Here is a 23,576-nt window from a genome sequence, read left to right on the forward strand (position 1 = left end):
ACTCCCGTATATAGCGTTCAACACCTTGGGAGTAGCAAAGTAAAGCTTGCCATACTAGAACCCTTCGGTATACAAGGAGTAAGTCATAGCATAGCTCTAACGCCTATTATAAATACTCAGAGTGAACCAACTCATAGTGAGTCACCTATACAAACATTATTTTAATAAAAAAGTCGGCTGATGCAAAGCCGGGTGTGGGAATCGAAACCCACTACCTTGAGATTGGTAGACCAGAGCCTGTACCTCTACGCCACCGAGCACCTAGATAAAATACGTCCAAATATATTCTATTACCAGGGAAACATATACATTGATTCGATTCAACTGGTGAGCTGATAGTAGAATTAGAAATGGAATATCCATTAAATATACATAATTATACTCGCAAATCTCGCAAAGTTTGAGATACTCGGCAATCGAAATTCATCAATGAAGATTAGTTTACTGTTGAAATTTACCATGATATTTCGAAATATGGCAAAACCCCTTGTAGTCATGTTTTAGTAATTTAAAATAAGTCTTTGACCGTACCTTTTTTTAATGGAGACAATATACGAATCTATCAGAATTACTACATCCTATAACAGATACATTTTTTACGAAAATTCGCAGATTGGTGGATTGATATTATGATCGTCCACAGCACGAAGAGATAAATGTAGTAAAATGCGAGTTTGCCAAGGCCCCAACCTTTAAAAACAATTGATGCATTGAAACCAAGTTGTCATAGGACCCAAACAAAAACCTTTTTTCCATAAACATATTCACAGTATTCCTCGTTGTAGGCTTCAGTGTACTGTAGGTATTCCTAAGGTACCAGTCTCATAAACAGCCACTAGTACACATTATATTTCAAAGAATTTTCAAATCACACTATGACAACTTGCTCAAAATGATAAAATAATAAATGTCTTTAAAAATTAATCAATACAATACTAATTATATCAAAACTAAACTAATAAAAAAAAAAAAAAAAAAAAAAAAAAAAAAAAAAAATAATATGCATAATAAAAAAAACATAATTCGAAAAGAATGTCAACGAAAATAAAAATCAAAATTTTTTTTTTTTTTTTTTTTGTTAATTTAGATCGATTTTCGAACCCAAAATTTAAAAATAAACAATTTTTTTTTAAAAATATACAATAATTACTCCAAGCTGGGGTCTTTGTTCCAGCAATAAAAGTTTTCACCTTGATTTAAATTATAAATGAAAAAAAAAAAAAAAAAAAAAAAACTTTTTTAATTTAAAACATATATATTTTTTTTTTTAGGAAAATTTAACAATAACAGATTTAAATGTGCATTTTGTGTCTTATATTTAAATCATTTTTTTTTTTTTTTAAAAATTAATTTTCTGAAGAATCAAATATGCAAGTGTAGTATCTACAAATCTAACGGAGGTCATACTCTTAAGTTAAATAATTAAAGGTAGTATAATTTTAGTCTAAAAGCTGAGGAAATTGATCATACTTTCGTGTTACAGACGAAGCAGTTTGAATTCCTCGTTCATAAGCACAATGACGAGGATAAAGTATACCAACGCAATGAGTGCAACGTTTGAGAGCCGACATAATTTCATGTAATAATAATGCTTTGGAAACAATTTCAAACTCAAATAACATTCAAAACGAGGACACCTTACTTGACGAAATAGATCGGAACCCTACCACATTCTAGGAGGTAAATAAAAATCCTTCTACAGGTCTCTTTTACTAGAACATAAAATAAGAAAAACTGTGACTTGGTGTTGGGTTACATATCGTTAAGATCGCGACATAAGACATATTCTATTATCTAAATTGTATCAAAAGAGCCGTATAGGAAAGTATGATTTACACATTTGGAAAATAAATCTAAGTATTCCTTCAATTATGCGAAACGAACTCATTGTAAGGCTCTTGAAGGACCGTTATTCCAACAGTATTCCGCTGTTGATAGGCTTCATTACGATTTTTTCTAAATATCCATTATGATAAGCACATATACACTAACTCCAAATTGAACGTGGACGTCCTTTGATACAAGCGAGATATTGGATTAGAACCTAAACGTTACTTCACGTATTCCACTTCATTTTTCGGAAACTGACTTAAGACTTAAAAAAACTACACTAAAAAACAAATAAAATATTATATATTTTATCCTAAACAGTCTTCTTTTCGCTTCACTACATGTAACAACATCAAAAAATACCTAAACTAAAACCAATGCCTGTGACAGTACAGTACAGAACTTTTTGAGGTTAGGTGTAGATAGTTCCGCTTCCACAACAAAAGTCGATATCGTCGCGCTCACGCGTCGTAATCCAACTAGATGGTAAATTTTGAAGTTGCTTGAGTCGTAATTTAAGAGTACGTTGCACAACGTTTTACTACGTTTGTTATTCTGTAGTACAATAAAACATGCCTTCTGGCGAACGTAATCACAAACGATACACCCAACTCGTATAATACGTTGTGCCTACAACGTGCCAGAGTTATTAGGCAAAATATATACAACTGTTTAAGTGCAACACCGTGGCGACGTTTTGGCTACGTAAATTGAGGTTTGGATATGCATAAGGCAGGGAAAAGTACCAATATCAACGTTGCGCCATATGCTCAAAACAATCGGAATCGGAATGTTACTGGGCTATCCCGAACTAACATAGGGAGCCATACATTTATATCAACTTTTTTACTATTTATCTGCAGAATTTGCTAATTTGCTTGTTTTAAAGTCGGACCACCCTGTATACAGTGTAGTTCAGTTATGCAACATGTGCTCGATTATATTTGTTTTACTTAGCGTCCTAGTTAAAATGGAATTGCGCTCAATAATTTAGTGCGTGTGGCCTGACAACCCAGTACAGCGGTACAGATATTGCAAGTCAAACACTACAGGGTAGCCAAAATGACGAAAATCGTTCAGAGTAATAGTAACATTATTTGAAAGAATTTTGAAAACGGATAAAAACGTTTTTTGGAATTAAGAAGAAATAAGCCTAATACAAATCACAGCCACATTGTAATTTTCTTTATTAAACCGAGTTTCTTAAATTGTCTGACATCTTATATCGATATTTTTTGCAGGACTGCCTGAAGAATTACAGCCCATCAGTTTCCGCATTGGTGCATCTGGAACCGTTCCCACTAAACCAGCAAATAAACCAGTCCAGGCCCCTCCAAAAGAAAATTTACCTAGGCCTAATTTACCTATGGCCGCTAGACCGGACAATGATCCGGAGGTTATCCTCATTGATGATAAGGATGAACCAACTCCACCGCGAGATAAGAGAGATTAAAGTGTATTCACAGCGCAATGTTTAATTTATAATAGGCCATTTAAGCAAAATAAGACACTAGTTCGACTATCTAAATACAACTATTCAAGAACACTTTAGTTTTTTTTTATCATATACATCTATTATAAACCGTTGACGTTCTGTTAAAATGAATATACCCTGTCCCAGAAATAAGTGCAAGTATTTTAAGGGCTGTTAGATCTCGATAAAAGAAACATATTTTCTCTTTATTGTTTCTCAAATAAGTCCAAAATAACAGTGGTTTTTTACTTTGAAATTTTCCCAAAAAAAATGATTTTTTGCTAAAATTTTGAGAACCGGATCTGGATCTTTTCTAGATTTTCTTTCTTGTAAATTTAATCTAATACCTATGTTGTTGCCATATTATCAAGAAATTATGTTTTTTAATTAAAAATTAAAAAAAAATCCCAAAAAATTTCGAATTTGCAAAAAAAAATGTTTTTGCGAAAAAACCCTCATAGGCGTGTTTCTGAGGTTGAACCAGCTAAAATACTTGCACTTATATCTGAGACACCCTGTATATCTAACTAGCTGACCCGGAAAACGCTGTTTTGCTATATTTTTTATGGGACAACAGTCATTTTTATTCACCGGGTTGAAAATTATTATATAGTTGAAAAATATTAGAATTACTAATATCGCTATTAAAAAATAGGGGTTGATACTAGAAGGGTGAAAATTTAGGGTTTTATGTATTTCTTTTACAGCCACATCATAAAAAAAATAAAAATAAAAAATTGGGTGTGGACCACCCTTATTACCTATGGCTATAAAAAATAGAATAATCTATTCTTAGATCCACTGAATATACATTAACCATATATACAGGGTGACAATTTGAAAACGAACAGTATTTAATATTGCCTCTACCGATGATAGTATGAAAATTTGGCAAAAAACGCTTCAATTTACATATCAAGGGGGACAATTTTTGAGGCATTTGTTGTGGTGTTACTTTCAACCCTTTGACCCCCAGAGCACCTCAATTCTCAAAAAATAATGCAGTTTATGTAGAATTCTATAAGAAACACAAAAATGGTAAAAGAAATAGGGGTTGCCATTTAAAATTTTAGGGGTAGGTGCCCTGGGGGTCAAAGGGTTGAAAGTAACACGACAACAAATGCCTCAAAAATTGTCCTCGATATGTAAATTGACGTATTTCGCCAAATGTTCATACTATCATCAGTAGAGGTAATATTAAATACTGTGTTCGTTTTCAAATTGTCACCCTGTACGAAACATATAAAATTTCATCAAAATCGGTCAAGCCGTTTCAGAGGAGTCTTGGTAACTAAAACTATTTAAAAAAACCCTATTAAAAAATTGGGGTGGATGGTAGAAGAGTAAAAATTTAGGGTATTTTTTTAATGCCGCACCATAAAAAAAATAATAAAAAATGTTGGACAAAAAAATAAAAAAAACTGTGGTGGATCACCCCTATCAAACAAAAATTGAAGATTGCATGCGCGGCGTCAATTTTTAGGCTTAGGGGGGCATTATTTATTTTATCATTTTAATGTTTAATAATTATGTTAATTTTCGTAACTGAAAAACCCGAGTAAAAAAATTTAAACAAAAATACACTTCTAAAAGATTATCAAATAGAAAAATAAGAAGATTAAGTTACTTTTCAACTGTATTTACATTTAACGTTATGATTACGACTATATTATATAAACGCATATCAAAATTGTGATTGTGACTGCGCTTATGCTTAAGACTAAAATTATGATTGTGATTACGACTATGTTGTATAAACCATCCATTAGTTTATTACTTTTTCAACATTTCAAACTACACTTTTTCAAACATGTCCTTCAAATCCTTTAATAGCTATTAGTTAGAAGTTTCACTTCAAATATGCGTTGGTCTTATTTTTTATAAAAAAAAACTCCTATAACACGAAATTGTTTTTACTGATGTTTTTAAACAGTCTTAATTAAATGCTAAAAGCAAGTAAGTATTAAAGACTTGTTTTTAAGCAAAATATTTAAAACATAACGCTGTCTACAGTTGTTTTGTATGCTAGTGTTCTATATTGCTTTCAACTGTTCAACGCCAAATGTTTCAACATCAACTGTATTGTTTTTATTATATTGATTAGATCGCACAGTCCATGGGAAGGGAGTCTCCGCCAAAGGTTACGTCAAAAACAGAAGAAACGTCCCATCTCCGCAACCGAGAAGAGGTTTTAAAGATCCTCCCAAAGACGCCCGCCCGAAACCTTCCAGAGAAATATCCATAGAAAAGCCGAAACCTTTCGTTAAAGAACCGATTGACAGATTGAGAAGGTCGAAGTCCAGAGAATTCGGGAGGCTGAGTCCCAAGGGATTAGGGAGGCTGAGTCCCAAGGGATTCGGGAGGCCCAGTCCCAAGGAATTGAGGAGATCGAGAGAGCTAAGGAGGAGTAGATCCAGATCCAGGGAATTCAGGAGGTCTAGATCCAGGGAGATAATACCAAGGGAGAAGTTGAAGTCGCCTGCGAGAAGTCTGTCTAGGAACAGGAGATCAAGGTAACATAAAATTAAAAATAAAAAAAAAACTAATATTATACAGACAGGATTTTATATACCAAATGCAATTTACACTATCGGACAATAGTACAGAAAATTTTTTAAAACTGTGTCTTTTTTGTTAACGCAGGGACTGAGGCTATTTTATGCATTGTTAAAATTAAAGATACTTAAATAGTTCTTATTTAAATGAAATAATCATGTCTGACGAAAACTTAAGATTTTATTCAGTTAAATAAAAAACTATAGGGACAAAAATAGAGAAACCAAAAATTAATATAAAAATTACAAGTACATAGTTGTTGCTAACCTAAAAAAAATTAATAATGGGTAGAGCAACTGTGATTAGCTATAACTTCACGACATCGCTTTGGCATATGGAGTCCAATAGTTTTCTTATGGTATCTGGTTCAATGGAATTCCAGGCCCCTTTGAAAATTCTTGATTTGCTAATTTATTCGGATTAGTTAAGGCAATTTTTTAATTATCATTTTAATTTTTTCAATTTGTTTTCCTTGGCCGACCACTTTTAATAGTCTTTAAGGAATTGCGAGTTTTGAAATTGGAAATCGTTTTGCTAATGACAGACTTATGCAAATTAAACATTGTGCTTATGTCCATTTGCCGTACACCATTGCGATGTGCGCTGATTATTTTATCGGTAAGATCCTCTGACAAATATTTTCCACGTGGCATATTTAGAAATTAGTAATAACTCCTAAATTATTAATTTTAAAAAAATTATACTTAAACAATTAAATTCTACTTTAAAAGTTGCTTTGGAAATATCTTTATAAAAACACAACATTTAAAAGTTACCGGGGTTTTTTAAAAATGCACATTTTCGAAAAACACCCTGTAACTCTGAAACTAACAGATGGAGATGTTCGGGTTTTACTATTATTTTTTGATATAAAATTGAAGTCCAGACACCCACATATGTTTTTTGTCTATCTCCTTTAGACAGGGTGTTTGCCTTTTGTGTCCAAATTGGCCTACAAAAAAGTGTCAATTTGGCCCACCCGTACATTGCTCTGGAAATTAACATATATTTTTTATTTAAAAACTATAGATCTTCCGACTCCATGGGCAGAAGACCGTTTTCAAGGGAAAGAGAGATCAGAGACAGAGAAAGAGATATTAGAGACAGAGGAGGGATATTAGAGATAGAGACCGCGAAATCAGAGAAAGGGAGCGCGAAATTGAAAAACGAGATTATAGAGATAATAGAGGTAGGCGCTACTCCAGAGAGAGGAGCTGGGAGAAGGACAGATACCGAGAGAGCTCCTACGAAAGAGACTTGAAAGGCAGAGAAAGGATTAGGACAGTGTTGGATTTGCCATGGGAAAAAGAAAAGAGTAAGTCTAACTATATTTTATTTACAATAAAGTGTTTTTTTTATTCAGAATGCCCGTCTCATTCTTTCCACAGGGTGTTTTGAATTTATTGCATAAAACAACGTTTTGATTTACCCCGGTATAAACCCACCTAACCGGAGAATATATATAAGCCATTAAAATAATAAAAAAAATAATGCAAATAATTTATCTTCACACTGATACTATAATCATAAAAATCGAATTACAAAATAAAAAGTTATGAAACATCAAACTGGTGTCGGAATTTTGTATACATATAATATAACACAATTATTGTGTATATTATTTTTATTCATTTTATTGTTCTATTTTAATTGCTTAATCGCTTAATCCTTCAACCTTTATTCAATTCTTTTCCCCATTAAAAAATCTTCTAAAGATTTGAGTGATTTACAATTGGTTTTTACAGTCATGTATGGTAGAGGTGGTGGAGATTTTGATGATTATTATGGAGGTCCTCCAAAGATGCGTCCTAAGCCAATGATTGTACCTCCTATAGTGGATGATGAGGAAGATAATAGCGAGGTAAGTAGATGATGAGTTTAAGTATTCTAAATCTAATTGTATACTAATTTATAAATAATATTAATAATGGTAATTATTGCGAAATTGATATGTAATTAAAATATTTTGGGATTTAAGCTTGATTTTCATGCATCCGTTGTCCGACGATACAATGAGATCACAACCAAAACTGTAGCTGTTAAAACAACGCAAGGAACTCCACAAGGTGGAGTAACCTCCCCTTTGCTGTGGAGCTTGGTGGTGGATGAACTACTAGATGAATTAACTCTAGCGGGAATACACTGCATTGGGTATGCAGATGATATAGTCATGATCGCTCGGGGGAAACATGAAGGCACTTTGTGTGATATTATCCAAAGAGGACTCCGTATCACTGAGAGATGGTGTAGAACTGTCGGGCTGAGTATCAACTCAGACAAAACCGCGATAGTGTCATTCACCAGAAGGCGAAGTCTGAAAAACTTGAAAAGAATCCAACTAGATGGAAAGGAAATGCTGCCAACACAGGAAATTAAATACCTGGGAATAACCCTGGACAGTAAACTCCTGTGGAACAGGCATATTAAGAACACTACCAGCAAAGCCATAAAGGCTCTCATGATATGCAGAAGACTGGCCGGAAATAGATGGGGCTGCTCCCCTAACATTTTGCGCTGGATGTATACCATGATAGTAAGACCCATGATTACTTATGGAGCAGTTGCCTGGTACACAAATCTAGAGCAACGGACGGCAAGGCTAAACCTGTGCAAAGTCCAGAGACTAGCATGCGTTTGCATCATAGGAGCCATGAGAACCTGTCCAACAGCAGCAATGGAAGTCATTCTAGATCTAACACCACTGCACATTGTCATTGGTAGATATGCCAATGCGACAATGATTAGAATGGTCACTAACGGAATTAGTACTGGGAGAATTGTCAGATCAGGGGCTTGGAACACCCTCAAAAAGGAAATACTACTCCTGCAACTCCCAGTGGACGATATGCCAAGAACGTACAACTTTGACAAACATGTCAATGTAGTATTGAGCAATAAGAAGGATTGGAAGAGCGAAACGCTTGCCCAGCAGTTAAAAGACCATACCGACCATACCATAACTTGATATACTGATGCTTCCAAAACCAATACGGGAACAGGGATCGGAGTATTTGGGTCGAGAACTAAATATTCCGAACCAATGGGCACTTCCCTAGCATCCTACAGGCAGAAATCTACGCTATCGAAAGATGCGTACAACTTATCTTAGATAGGAACTATCGGAAACAAGAAATAGCCATCTTATCTGATAGTCAAGCAGCGTTAAAAGCGATCAACTCAGTATCAATCAACTCGAAATTGGTCAAAGAATGCATAGAGAAGCTAAATAAATTAGGTAAAAAAAACAAAGTCCTCCTACTCTAGGTGCCTGCTCACCAAGGGATAGAAGGCAATGAAAATGCAAATGATCTAGCTAGAAAAGGAGCGAACACTTCACTAACTGGACCAGAACCGTTCTGCTTTCCAAGTGGTTACCAACTCAAGGCGGAACTCAAGAACTTGGAAGATTCCGTCCGCAACCTGGAATGGGAATCTTGCAACGGTCTAAGATACTCGAAGAAGTTTCTAAGGGCTTATGATCAAGAAAAATCACAGATCTTCCTGGGTTTAAGTAAGAACAATCTTCGGATTGTCACGCGGTTTTTAACAGGACACTGTCTCCTCAATGAACACCTCAGTAGATTGAAACTAAGAAGAAAGGGCGAATGCAGATTCTGTGGGGAAGATGGTGAAACACCAGTACACCTCATCACTGAGTGCGCCGAGACGACAACCATTCGTGCCATGAATTTTGGTACGACTGATATTGGAGATGGAGAACTACCCTCTATAAAACCGTCCCAGATACTGGCTTTTGTCAAAGCCCTGGGACTGTATGATGAGTTATGATTCAAGAAAGGGGGACACAATGGATCTGTAAGGTCGAAGCGATTAACCCCCCTCCCACTCATTCTAAAATTCTAAAAAAAAATTCTACAATGAGATGATATTAATTTTATTGGTTGAATTTAAAGACTTTGATTGGTTAGAAAATCGTTTTTAAATTTATTGCATTTTTATGCCTCCCTTCATCGGATGTATGATTTGCTTGTAATTTGTGTCATTTTATATTTTTATTTCCATAACGATTTCGCTGTTTTACAACGTTTCTGAGAGAATTTTTAAGAAAACTGTTTTTTAATGCTATGCTCTTCTGAACAGAGTGCAAATGTCTGGCTGTCGGTAGACGTTCACTACTGCCCATCATATGTATATTCAACATCTGTTCACTACTGCGCATCACAAATTCGCCTTGTATTTAAGGAACTAAGGAGACTAGGACAAATCTATGTGTAGCATATTTAGTTTTATAAAAAGTAGCAAAGTAATGTGAAAATCGCATCATTGTATCTCTGCACATAAACGAGAAATCCCATAAAACGCACGAAAATGGGATGCGCAGTAGTCTACCGGCAGCCAGACGGCTCACACTTTGGTCAGGAGAGCATAGCAAAAGCATTTCTTAAAATTCTCGTTTTCCCGACGTGCTAGCTCTTGTACTATTATATTTTTATTAAGGTTTGATTAAATTTGTCAAAAAAGTATCAAAACGTCCGTTATTGTACGATCTCCGTTTATAGGCTGGAGTAAAAAATTTACGAATGAAAAGTGGCGCAAAAACGCTATGGCCAATCGGTCCATCGGCATCGTATCAACGGATAACGAACGACCGCATGAAAATCAAGCTTTAAGCTTAAGTTGGGACCTCAAAAATTAGTGGAATAGATTATAGGTTTTGAATAGCGTAGAAGTATATTCCTCTAATTTCAATGTAAGCATTCAGAACGTCCAAATTGATAGTAATTTTCAGTTAGTAGAAAAAGCAATAAACCTTCAACTTGTTTCACTAGTTATAATTCAAATTTTGTGTAAAATATAATTTTGGTCTTTAATTATCATCAGAAGTTGTTAGAAATTAAATATTTATTGTTTTATAAGTTAATTATTAGGCGTTCTGTATGATATTCTCTTAAATTTAATTGAATCTTTTTAGACATTGTGGATGATTGTAAACTCTAAAGTATAAAGTATAATTAAAACTGATAATTTATTCTACTAATTTTAAGGTTCTGATTACAGTTGGGGGTTGGAACTTTTGGTGTTATAACAGCAAAATAAAACACAAATTCATCACAATACATCAAAACATTTTTACTTCTGTACTGGACGCGCGTTTTTTTATCAGCAGATGATTAAAACTGACATATGACAAACAACAGAATACGACAAACAGTTTTAATCATCTGCTGATGATGCTAACATGGTTAGCGAAACGTGCGTCCAGTGTAAAAGTAAAAGTAAAAGTGTTTTGGTGTATTGTGGTGAATTAGTGTTTTATTTTGCTGTTCTGAATGAAGCTTAAGTTTACATTTTGTTTGTCCCTTATCAACTAATGTTATAGCAACTTCAAGTCTCAAGACATTCTGATGTTGAGGCTAAAAAACAACTTTATGTTTTGATACATTGTTTTTTATTCAAAACCGATTTTTATATTCTAATTTTTGGTTTTAAAATTATTATTTGTTGCTGCATCAGTAGGTACAACCAAATTTTATTTATTAATTTGCCAAGTGAAAAGTTCATTTATTGTATTAACTAAAAGGTTTTCAGTTCTTTCCTACACAAGAAAATACTATTTTTGTAAAAGCTTATGTTTATATAGACCAAAAAATAAAGAATCGCCTTTAAAATGTTTATAAGGAAAATTTTCGTTTGTGCTTATAAATGCTCGTTTGTCTCTTACATGCTCTTATAAGGGAGCATTTCCACACAATGATTCCGAATACAAACACTACCTGTGCATCGAGGACTATTTTTTTAGAAAAGAGTTTTAATTTTGACATTACTTTACCAATTTACAGGTCAACATCGTTTCCGTGCTTCGTCTTCTGACAGCCCTTGAAGAAAGACTAGGCTCTTTAGGTCCGAAAATAATCGACCTCCTTGCCCAAGCCTTGGCCATGGAAAAACAAGCGCCCAATAGCAGCGAATCTCTTCTCGACAATGAAATCAATTGCGTCATGTTTGAAACGGTAAAACACGTTTTTTATAAGTTCTTTTTGATATTGAAAATTGTTGTGTTTAGGTGAAGGAAAAGCTGAAGGGCCAGCTGATAGCTGGTTTGGTCGACCCCATACAAGAAAGGGCTTTTAAGAAGGGCATACAGAAAACGGCCAGTCTGATTCATATCGCTGGTGAACGTAAGAGGAATAAAGCTCCACTAACAGGTATAAAATTAGTAATAAAGTGTTTATTTTTTATATTTTTTTATTGAATTTATCAGGACAGAGCGCGGTAGCTGTGCCAGGAGTAGGAGCAGTAGATAAAGCAGCAATTGCTAAGCAAATAGCGAACGCCTTGATTGCTCAAGGCAAGACCGACGTTACTCAAGATCAGTTGGAACAACTAATAAATGCAGTGGTAAGTTTACATCTGTTGTGACATTGTAAAGGAATATCACGCGAACACAAATTTATTTATTAATATAATATATAATACATTCATTATGTATATGCATTGAAGAAATTTAATGACAAAGCTTCCCATTTCATGTATAGAGAGTGTCCCAAAGAGATTGGTTTCAATTGATAATTTTGATTTTTAGTAACTTATTAAAAAAAGACTAAGGAGTCTAATGCAATTTTTAAATTTATGCATAAGATCGACATCATAGAAATATCCCCTTTTGTCCGTTTTGTTTGGCGTGCCACTTGACACATTTGTATTTCATCGGATTTTTTTGGATTTGTTAGACGTTCCTGTGTTTATTTTTTGTTACCTATTTCTTATTTATTTTATAATTCGTTTATACAAATTATACAAAATGAGAAACTTCCACCATGCCGCATGGGGTGCAAACAGGAGGAATTTTTTTTAGAATTTAGAATGAGTGGGAGGGGTGTTAATCACTTCGACCTTACAGATCCATTGTGTCCCCCTTTCTTGAATCATAACTCATCATACAGTCCCAGGGCTTTGACAAAAGCCAGTATCTGGGACGGTTTTATAGAGGGTAGTTCTCTATCTCCAATATCAGTCGTACCAAAATTCATGGCACGAATGGTTGTCGTCTCGGCGCACTCAGTGATGAGGTGTACTGGTGTTTCACCATCTTCCCCACAGAATCTGCATTCGCCGTTTCTTCTTAGTTTCAATCTACTGAGGTGTTCATTGAGGAGACAGTGTCCTGTTAAAAACCCCGTGACAATCCGAAGATTGTTCTTACTCAGACCCAGGAAGATCTGTGATTTTTCTTGATCATAAGCCCTCAGAAACTTCTTCGAGTGTCCTAGACCATTGCAAGATTTCCATTCCAAGTTGCGGATGGAATCTTCCAAGTTCTTGAGTTCCGCCTTGAGTTGGTTACCACTTGGAAAGCAGAACGGTTCTGGTCCAGTTAGTGGAGTGTTCGCTCCTTTCCTAGCTAGATTATTTGCTTTTTCATTGCCTTCTATCCCTTGGTGAGCAGGCACCCAGTGTAGGAGGACTTTGTTTTCTTTGGCTAATTTAAACAGGAGGAAACAATTCGGCATGTAGTGTTTGCACTCATTTGGCTCCTACAGAATGCCGCAACCCACACAATGAAGTAGCCAAGCTTATCCACCAAGAACTGGGGCTGCAACACCAAAATAGTTCTAAATAAAGAGGCATATGATAAATACCAGCTTAGAGGTATAATCGAAAATGATTCTACTAAGCTTTATTGGGATATGAGCATAATTACAGACCAACTAGTACCCAATAATAACTTACCACTATAGACGTGTCAGTTCCTATAGATGACAACATAAAAAGTTAAGGAAAAGGTACAAGGAAAAGTTGGATAAGTATGAGGGTCTAAAGCTGAGCCGAAGCGAGTTTTGAATCTAAAAACCGTAAAAATTTTGCCAATAATTATTACTGTCAACGGTTTAATACATAAAACTGATATTTTAAGGCGTCTGGGATTGCGAAGATTAACTCTTGTTCTATTACAAAAATCAGCAATTCTGTGCACTACAATGGTAGCCTTTGTTAAACCCCGGCTAGCGCATATGAAAAACCTGTAAAAAAATCAAAAAATAATATGCTTTATTGTCTAACAGATTACAAAGTCCAATTACAAAACATTCATAATTAATTATGAATTATATTTAGATTTTTGGGTATCTTTTAGTTTTTAAGACTGATTCTCACGACTCGTGTACTTGACAAACATTTGTAATTGGTATACAGGGTATACACGGTGCGTCGGACATCTATACAGAATTTCTAAGTTATTTATTATAGGAGCTACGCCGCACTCCCGCCGGAACCTGTATGCCAATAAAAACTACTTGCGAATTGTCCGCCTTAATCTATTCTTTAGCTTAAGTTAATTATACAGGGTGTCCCAATATTCCGTGGACATAGAACTACTACGTACTTTTGGAATCAAAATAGGTTCATTTGACACAATTTACCTCTATATAAAAGTTCTTCGTTTGTCCGCTAGAGGGCATCAAACTTTGAAAAAATAAACACATTTTTTCTGATATTTTAAGAACCGTTATTTCCATTTGAATGAGATTTGGGTGTCTATGCTAATGAGATTTGGGTAACTTGCTAAGTGATTTAACATTTGACATTCACAAAAATCAAGAAAAAATACGAGAAGGGTGAAAAGTACCCTACATAAAGTATCTACATAAATTTTAGTATAAATATTTTCCAACTCAACCGACGACTGATTTTCTTTTCGTAAAATGTTCTTTCTGGTATTTACTACATTTTTTATCTCTTGTAAAAAACGCCACATCGCATAGTTTTTGAGAAAATATTTTTAGAGAATTTATTTTTTCAAAGTACTTACACCTACAAAATATACAGGGAGTTCCAATATTCCGTGGACATAGAACAACTGCGAATTCTTTGAATCAAAATAAATTAATTGCATATAATTTACCTTTATACAAAAGTGCTTTGTTTGTCCATTAGAGTGCATCAATCAAAAACAAACCCGATCGGTAATTAATTTACAAGTTATTCATTTTTTCATGCTTTTACGAAGCTTATTATATCTCCATTCTACAAGTCTCTTTGTCCACCGTCCATCTGTTATCCTAGCCACATATCCTGCCCAATTCCATTTAAGATGTAAGACAGATATCATCGATAATTTATAATACTAACGTAAAAAGGGCAACGGCCCAGCTACGTCGAAACACCAGTTCCCATTAGAACACCGAAGTTAAGCGACGTGAGGCGATACTAGTGGATGGACGGGTGACCGGTTCGAAACTCTGTATTGTGCTGTTGTCCAAGGCAAAAGTGTAAAATCTATTGACACACACTGCTCATTCATGCCGGTTCGAGGTTGAATGAGATCGGATATCTCGTGAGTAAGAGTCGATTTTAGAGACTTGCCAAGTCGGTAGGCCATTGACCATGATATGGCCAATGACCGCGGTTCGGATTCCGCGTAAACAAAGTAGGCCCCGTCCTGATTAGCCCTGGCAGCAAAAAGGTGACGTTAACTGAAATCTTTACTTTTCTTTACTTTACTAACGTAAAATTCCATATTTTCGCCAACTAGATTATTAAGAGCATAATAGATTTTATGCGTCTATAGCTTCATGTGACAAAAAATATTTTTTGGAAGTCAATGTGCGGTGGCATTTTTTTACAAGAGACAAAACATGTAAATACTAGAAAGAACATTTTACGAAAAGAAAATCGGTCGTCGTTTGAGTTGGAAAATATTTATTCTAAAATTTATGCACCGCACCCCTACATAAATTTTAGAGGTACTTTTCATCCTTCTCGTATTTTTTCTTGATTTTTGTGAAATCCAAATGTTAAAGCACTTAACAAAATGGGAATAACGCCCAAGTAGCATCTCTCTGACTTCGAACTAAATCTGACCTGAAGCGACGTCAGACTTTGTGCAAATTTAGTTCGGGTGCTGGTGATACGACCGGTGACGTCGCTTTCCTATTAAAAGCGACGTCGTTGGATCCGAGTCGGTGAATCCAACGATCTGTCGACGTACAAAATAACAACGTACCATTTTTATTAATTTCCCAACCTCGTTCCCACGTTGGCTTGCACAACGTACATATACTTTCTACCCGTTGTCCGAATAGGATACGTCTCACTGATAATCCCTAAAGTAACGTCCAATTATATTTTGTTGTATTTTATGTTCATATTTATAACCTAATTTACGTATCTCTATTTACGTCCGTAAATACAACGCATTAAGTAGCATTTGCGGCCTAATGAACATCATGAACATAACCTAATAAAAAGTTTTCGTAAACAAACTTAATTTTTTTTATTATACATAAAAAAAAATTATTTCAATTTTTAAAAAACATTCATCTACAATTTACAGAAAAAGGTCGAGGCTTTTGCAAAATAATAATAGTAGTAGTGATGTCTTGCCTCCACCCACGAATGCTTTTTATCCGGCAGAGATGCTGCATTACACTGGTGCATCTTAATTTCATTTTTTAGCTTAGGACACCAGCAGACCCCATCCTCCTCCCACATGTGAGGTACTGGTTCCAATTCTTTTAAATTTTGTATGTATACTATCTTAAAAAAGTGGCTGCCCATTTTTTTAAGGAGAAAACAAATACTAAAATATAGTTGCACAAATCCACAAATCACTGATACGCAAAGTGAGGTTACGTGGCGTACGTAGGAATTATATACGTCATAATACGATTGCCGGTCGTCTGGTTCGATGACTTCGGTCGTGTGGGACGACTAATATTGGAGACCCGATCGGAATTGGTATATTGGTAGTTCATATTAAGTCGGACACAGAAATCCGCCATTCTTAACACGTATCCGATTGTCAGCCATTTTAAAATCGTTTTTGTTTTTAAAATTTATATTCACATTTCGATTTCTAGTAGAATAATATTGATAAGGTTGAGTTTGGGAGGAACGACAGTACAGTTTTATGATTAAACCAGCTAGAAAATTAAAAAAATATTTTGCGAGTAACTTTTTTATAGCTATTTTTAATTTCATAAATCTACCTAATTTTGAAGGCGCTCGTTGTTTTCCGGAGTACTTTAATCAGATATATCAAAAAAGTGACTTCCGTTGACAAAACTGATGTCTGGATTAATGATTCAGAATTATTATAATATGAAATTAGGTAGGCACTTATAGTTATATTCGAAGAGTGATTATGAATCCATTTGTAATTAGGTAGTTTGGTTAGGTTTTTATGTATTCTTGGTAGCGAATATGAAACCAAACGTAACGTAAGTGCTTAGCGACGAATTTTAAGCGACTAAAATCCAACGTAATATGACGTTGGTAATTGGTAGAATTACATTCCCTATTAGGTCAGATACCGACGTCGAGGCGACTCAAATCTGTATTCCCCATTTAGGTGCAAATAAGGGTCGTCAGGCGGTCGAACCGACGTTGGTACCCGACGTCGGGTTTATTGAACGCGACGTATACCCGACGTTAGATAACGTCCAAATGCTACTTGAGCGGTTCTTAAAATATCGGAAAAAATGTGTTTATTTTATTAAAGTTTGATGCCCTCTAACGGACAAACGAAGCACTTTTGTATACGTGTACTAAACGTTGCACTGTTTTGTCCAATTGACTTACTTTGATTCCAAAAATACGTAGCACTTTTATGTCCACGGAATATTGAGACACCCTGTATAGTTTGCTTTGTTAAGATTACTGAAAAAATGTACTTTTTGACTTGATATTTTTAAAATTAGTTTTTATTTTAAACGGTAGATGTATCTAAAGCAGGATATTTAATAAATGATAATTTGACATCTTTGTATATTTTAGTTTTTATTTTATTTTGTTATTTAGTTTTTATCTTCTTCAACTTAAGTTAATATTATAGCCTTGATTTATATTGACAATAGAGTACTTTTTGACTTCATATTCAAACAAATCTTGTTAGGTTGGAATGGCAGAGGCATCTAAAGCCTCGAACAAGACGATAACCACTGCCAGTTTCTTGGCGCAAATGGCAGGTGGCGCTCCAGAAACGCCCAAAGAAAAAGTCATCATTCCCAGAGTGCATTCCTCGGCGGAGAAAAAGGACAAGAATTCCGGAATAGTGGATTTGGATTGACTGAACCTTTGTCTCCCGCCACCCCCGAAAAGCTGTCCAACAACATGGAAAACTTATCGGATTCGGATCTTCAGACGTTGTTGCAGAACTTCAAAGATCTCTCCACCGACGAGCAAATGAATTTGATCAATTACCTGAAGAAATTGGAATTGGACGAACCAGAACGCGTAGAAAGGTAAGACAAAATATATATATTTTTTTAAATTTTATAAAATTTATTAACAAAAATTGTTTTATTATACCCGGGTGTTTCTGAAAAGTGGCTCACCACTATAATAACTTTATATATATTTATTATATATAATATATATATTTATTATTATTTTTTTATATTTATTAACTTTATATACCACAATATATTCGATCTGCCTAAAGCAATCGATTGGATATCACACAGGGAGATAAATACAGGGTGCTCCTGCCTATTCTGCAGATAAAAATAAGTAAAAAGTTCGAATAAATTTATGTCCTAAAATGCTTAGTTTCGGAGATACAGGGTGTAGAGGTTTCATTTTTATTTTGATCTTTTACAAATAATTTATGAAATAACGTCAATATTTGGATGAAAATTGGTGTTTGGGTTTTTTTGACATGATAAATTTGATTTTGATGTCAATATGGCTCCTATATGTAGGGGGCGCCGCCTACATTGTGCTTTAACTGTTTTGAAGAGTAATAATTTTCGTCCGCACCTGTATAAACTACTGAGTGAAAAAATATACATTTCCGTGATTTTTTACATGAAGAAAATATCCTGGTAAAAATCGCTACAAGAAATAGTTCTCGAAATATTTGAAATGGAAATTAATTAATCATTGACATAAATTAAATATGTTGACTAAATAGTTATTAGACTGAAATCATAAATTTGAAATTTTTTTTGTGAGAAAAGTTATAAATTCACGAAAATGTATATTTTTTCACTCAGTAGTTTTCTACAGGTACAGACGAAAAGTTATTACTCTTCAAACAGTTAAAACACATGTAGGTGGCGCCCCCTACAAATAGGAGTCTAATTGACATCAAAATGAAATTTTTCATGTCAAAGGCCTCCCCAGACACCAATTTTCATTCAAATATTGACGTTACTTCAAAAATTATTTGGAAAGAATCTAAATAAAAATGAAACTTCTACACCCTGTAACTCCGAAACTAAGCATTTTAGGACACACATTTATACGAACTTTTTTATTTATTATTATCAGCAGAATATGCTGCCGACGTTTCCGGAGTACAGTTCAGACCACCCTGTATAACGAGAATTCGCACTTTAGTATATGACAAATCGGGATTGACTGACGTATTCATTTGTTTTCGATCACTTCCTGTTTCACCGGAAATGACTTGAAATTAATTTTTGATTTTTAAATGACATCCTCGGTATTTTTTTACTTTTTGTATTTGTATTTTTATATATTGTATTTTTATACACTGAATAGAATGACACGTGTCAACTTTTGACATTGTCGCTTAAAAAAAATCGTATTTTAAATTTCAATCTAGAGTGCCATGGTTAAATTAAAAACACTAATTTTTATATCAAGGAGCCTTGGAAAAATAAATTTGATCATCTAATATTTTTCGTGTCTTGCCTTGACCACCTAAAAGATGCCCAAATCGTATTTTTATTCGTATCTCAATTTTTTCAAATGGAACGATGGTGGCTCATTAGCATATATGAAAAAAAAATTTTTTTGCCTAAAATTTGGTTCCACACACTTGATATTCCGAGTAAAATTGTCGTTATGATTCATAACGTTATGAACCGCATGTTACAATTTCAAATAAACCATATGCGAAAATGTCAAAAGTTGACATATGATATGTCATTCGCTTCAAAATTTCATTTTCTATCAAAGTAAAAAATACCGATGGTACCATTTAAAAATCAAATGTTATAGTCATTTCTGGTGAAACCTGAAGTGACCGAGTAATTGAATACGTCAATCCCGATTTATTTTGTTGATTTATGATATTGTTGTTTTTTTATCTGAAGCCACTTTTTAAAAACACCTGGTATATTTTAATATCATAATATTTATTATGTACTTAAATTTATAAGTTTTCAGTCTTTCAATGAATATTATAGATGTTACGCTCAATAGTCGAATTAAAAATTACGCAAATCTAGTTTTGAGCAAGGAATATTTCCCAAACCCGAAAAACCAACTAACCAATGAATTAACCGCCTCCAAATAACCACGCTAACCAACTCGCCAAATAACTAAACTAATCCAACCAAAAGAGTGAAACCAATGCAATCAAATCACACTATAAGCAAAAAAAAAAATAATCGAAAATAAAATTAATTTTCGGGTTTGGGAAATATTCCTTGCTCAAAACTAGATTTGCGTATTTTTCTCGGGCATTGCCCGAATTCGACTATTGAACGTAATATAGATACTCAATGTTTTATATCTCTCTAGATTGAGGAAGTTTGTGAATTTGGGTTCGGATAAATCGAAAGAGATAACTGAATCGGAAAAAGACGATCCACTTTCTCGGAAAATGGTAGAGAAAGTCCGTTCTCGAATCGCCTGGAAGGATTAAATCCCGATGGAAGGATCAAGCAAATAAGAGCGACCTCAAAACAATTCATTTAGATTCTGAAGATGAAGATTATAGTTATGAAGGTAAAATAAACTTTTTATAAAATACTTATATACAGTGTTCCGTATAACCCTGCACACTACAAAGATCTCGTAAATCAGAAGAGATACATAGATGATTAAATTAGAGGAAATATGTTCCTGGCTAAATATTACAACGTCGTGTTTTGAAATTGAAGAAATCCGATTCTGCATCATTTTCAGATTATTCAACCATTTCCAATTATGGTGTAGCCTCCCTCACATATTTAGATACTCTCTTTGTAGTTGGGCCCATTGTTGTCTATTATTGGCTATGCGGACCCAAGTTATCCCTGCTAATTTCCTTATATCGTGGTCCCATCTCAAGTTTGGTCTTCCTCTAGGTCTCTTGATTCCTCGTGGGTACTATGCTGTAATTTTTGTGCTCCATCTGTTGTCTGTCCTTGCCAGGTGTCCTGCCCATTGTGTGCCACTTGAGGAGTTTGATTCTGACATGACATGACATCTATTACCTGGGTCTTTCGTCGTATCCATTCTATTCTTTTACGGTCTCACCTGGTTATTCCCAGCATATTCCGTTCTATTGAGCGTTGTACGAGCTGCAGTTTCCTTATAATGTCCGTTTTAAGTGTCTAGGTTTCGTATGCATAGATCATGACTGCTAATACATATAAGTGCGGTCTGGATTTCTTATTTAGTTATTTAAAAGCTTACAATCTCTCAAGATACAATGATGATACAAGATTTATAATGATGGTGGTATATGTTGTAGAGTGCTCACAATGAAAAATATGCATACCACGCGTCAATCGATATTCGTTTGCTTCGGCAGGTGCACCTGGATCACATGACTGTGTCCCATTCATTTTTTGTTGATGTTTACAGTGTTTAAATGGAGTTTCTCCAGTAGTAATTTAGTGAACCCTTATTCTTCCCATTTTGTTGTTTTTAAATAAAGTCCCATAAGAGATGTTTCTCCTTACCTTTGAATAAAAAATATTAAAGAAGGAGTATAATGCTATCCATGTATTCATGCATTCAAAATCCAGACGGACACTATGGTGGGGATCCTTGACAGTTCTGATTGACGATGCACTTGACACATTTGAATTTGATTTGACATTTTGCGGATTTGTCAGTCTTTACTGAACTTATTTTATGTTATTTATTATTTATTCTACTACTGATAGTTGATAGTTGTTTAAAGGTAGTAAGTCTAGAAGGAAATTGCGGCAGAACTTAAATTAACAGTGACACTGTTGCGATTTATCGAAGAATACTGTAAAAAAATATATACTGTAGCCTGGCGCTAGATCTCTGTCAAAAATCAAGGGAAATAGTGAAGTAACTTTCTGCTAGTAAGTGACTATAATATACATACGTGTAGTAAACCGATCGTTTATGAAATTCACTTAAAATTAACTAATTATATATTTTTTCTTGCATTTTTGCTTTTATTTACTTCTTGTCAAAGATTAGATGTCAAAGAATCAAATAAAAAAAAATCAATTTGACTGGCCTGTTTCAGTAGCGTATCGAATGTTTGTGTTAATAAATAATTATTATAAGTTATCTATTTTTATTAGAATTATATATTTTTATAGCAATTTTAAAAACTACCAACATTTATTCTCAACGTAAAATAAAACAACAAATTTTTGAGTCTACCCCATGTCTCCCCTACATCGTATTTTTACACGTTTTGAATAAAATGAGAACGGCACTGATTAACCGGAATTTAAGTCGGCCATTTTAGAGTCCCGTCGCAGTCGATCTAAGATTTTTGATATGCTCCTTTTTAATTAATAATCCTTAATTTTATTATTCAAAGCTCCTTACATCTACCCTCCATAGGGAATGCCTAACAATTAGCTTACAAAACAATAAAATTTTGATTTCTAACCCTCATTTTTTTTGACGGATGACTATCAAAGGCCATAATGACGTTACTCGCAAATTTTGAAGTATAATTCGTGGAAAAAGTTAAAGATTTGTCAACTTTTTCTACTTATTGAAAATTACTAATTTTGACGTCCTGAATGCTTACATTCAAATTAGAGGAACAAACTCCTACGCTAATTGAAACCACTAATTTATTCCACTAATTTCGAAATTCTGAATGAACAATAAAAAATTGTATAAAATACAATAATAAAAAGGAATTTTTTCAAGCAGGTTTCCAGAGTTATTAAAATTTTGGTGATCAACTCATTTATTTTATAAGAAATCAGTGTCCAATTTATCCAACCATAGTTTAAAATCGAATATTCCTTTTAGATGTTGTTAAGGCCGCTTCCAAAAACGTCAAACAACAAGAAGCGGAAGGCACGCGTAAAATCCTAGAGACCTCTATCGGTTTGAACGCGAGCAAAGAGCCGAACTTGACCGACGCCAAAGCACTGATCTCGAACCTGATGAGCCTCGTTCAGCGGCAACGTATCGAGCAGCGGTGTCAACTTGCTCGGTCTGACCACGACCACGACCATGTCTAGCGCCGCCAGCCTGACCACGCCCACCTCGTCCGCGGATTTCGTGAGGAATTTGGGAGATATTAACATAGATAGTTTGGCCAAGATAGTGAGCAGCGTGCAGCAGAATAGCGCCAAGGCCGAAAAACCGAAAGAGGTTAAGGCGGACACGCCGCCTGAGATGATTGAGTTGACTGAAGATGAAAGGTAAGCTAATAGGTTATTTTTTATAGGCGCATATTGTAGGTATAGTTTGTTCAACCACTGGTCAACTTTACGTCATCATTCTTTATGCGTTATCATTCTTTATATATTCATATACACGTTTTATGGTGTGTGAGATCAATTCATATTGCTTATAGGCTTGGTGCAATCTCCGCCGGTGCTGCAACTCGCAAATAACGAACACATACAAATACACGGGTTTAAATGGCGAGTAAACGAAAAAATAGTATATAATTATTCTAAAAGTGCTAGAAAGTATAATTTGTGGAAATTCTAAACAAAGAAATAAAAAGGTAAATATCTTGACATTTTCCGAAGGTCTAACTTGCATTATAATTTATTATTCCAGTTAAAAAAAATTAGATAATTTCAACTACGGTAGCGAGCATACTTTTATCACCGGT

The 23,576-nt window shown here is 34.5% G+C and overlaps 1 protein-coding gene and 1 long non-coding RNA gene across 4 annotated transcripts in view; both read left to right on the forward strand.

Moving 5' to 3' along the window:
* LOC115888616 (uncharacterized protein CG7065-like) overlaps window positions 1-23,576 on the forward strand; it is a 135,457-nt gene that overhangs the window by 21,086 nt on the left and 90,795 nt on the right. The gene's annotated exons all lie outside the window — the stretch shown is intronic.
* LOC115888668 lies at window positions 17,890-20,348 on the forward strand. The gene is made up of 2 exons (XR_004051294.1): window positions 17,890-18,063; window positions 20,315-20,348. It is a non-coding gene; the product is annotated as an uncharacterized LOC115888668 (long non-coding RNA).

The sequence above is a fragment of the Sitophilus oryzae genome, unplaced genomic scaffold (genome assembly GCF_002938485.1).
Source record: "Sitophilus oryzae breed Bouriz unplaced genomic scaffold, Soryzae_2.0 scaffold_1167_pilon_pilon, whole genome shotgun sequence".
Lineage (NCBI taxonomy): Eukaryota > Metazoa > Arthropoda > Insecta > Coleoptera > Curculionidae > Sitophilus > Sitophilus oryzae.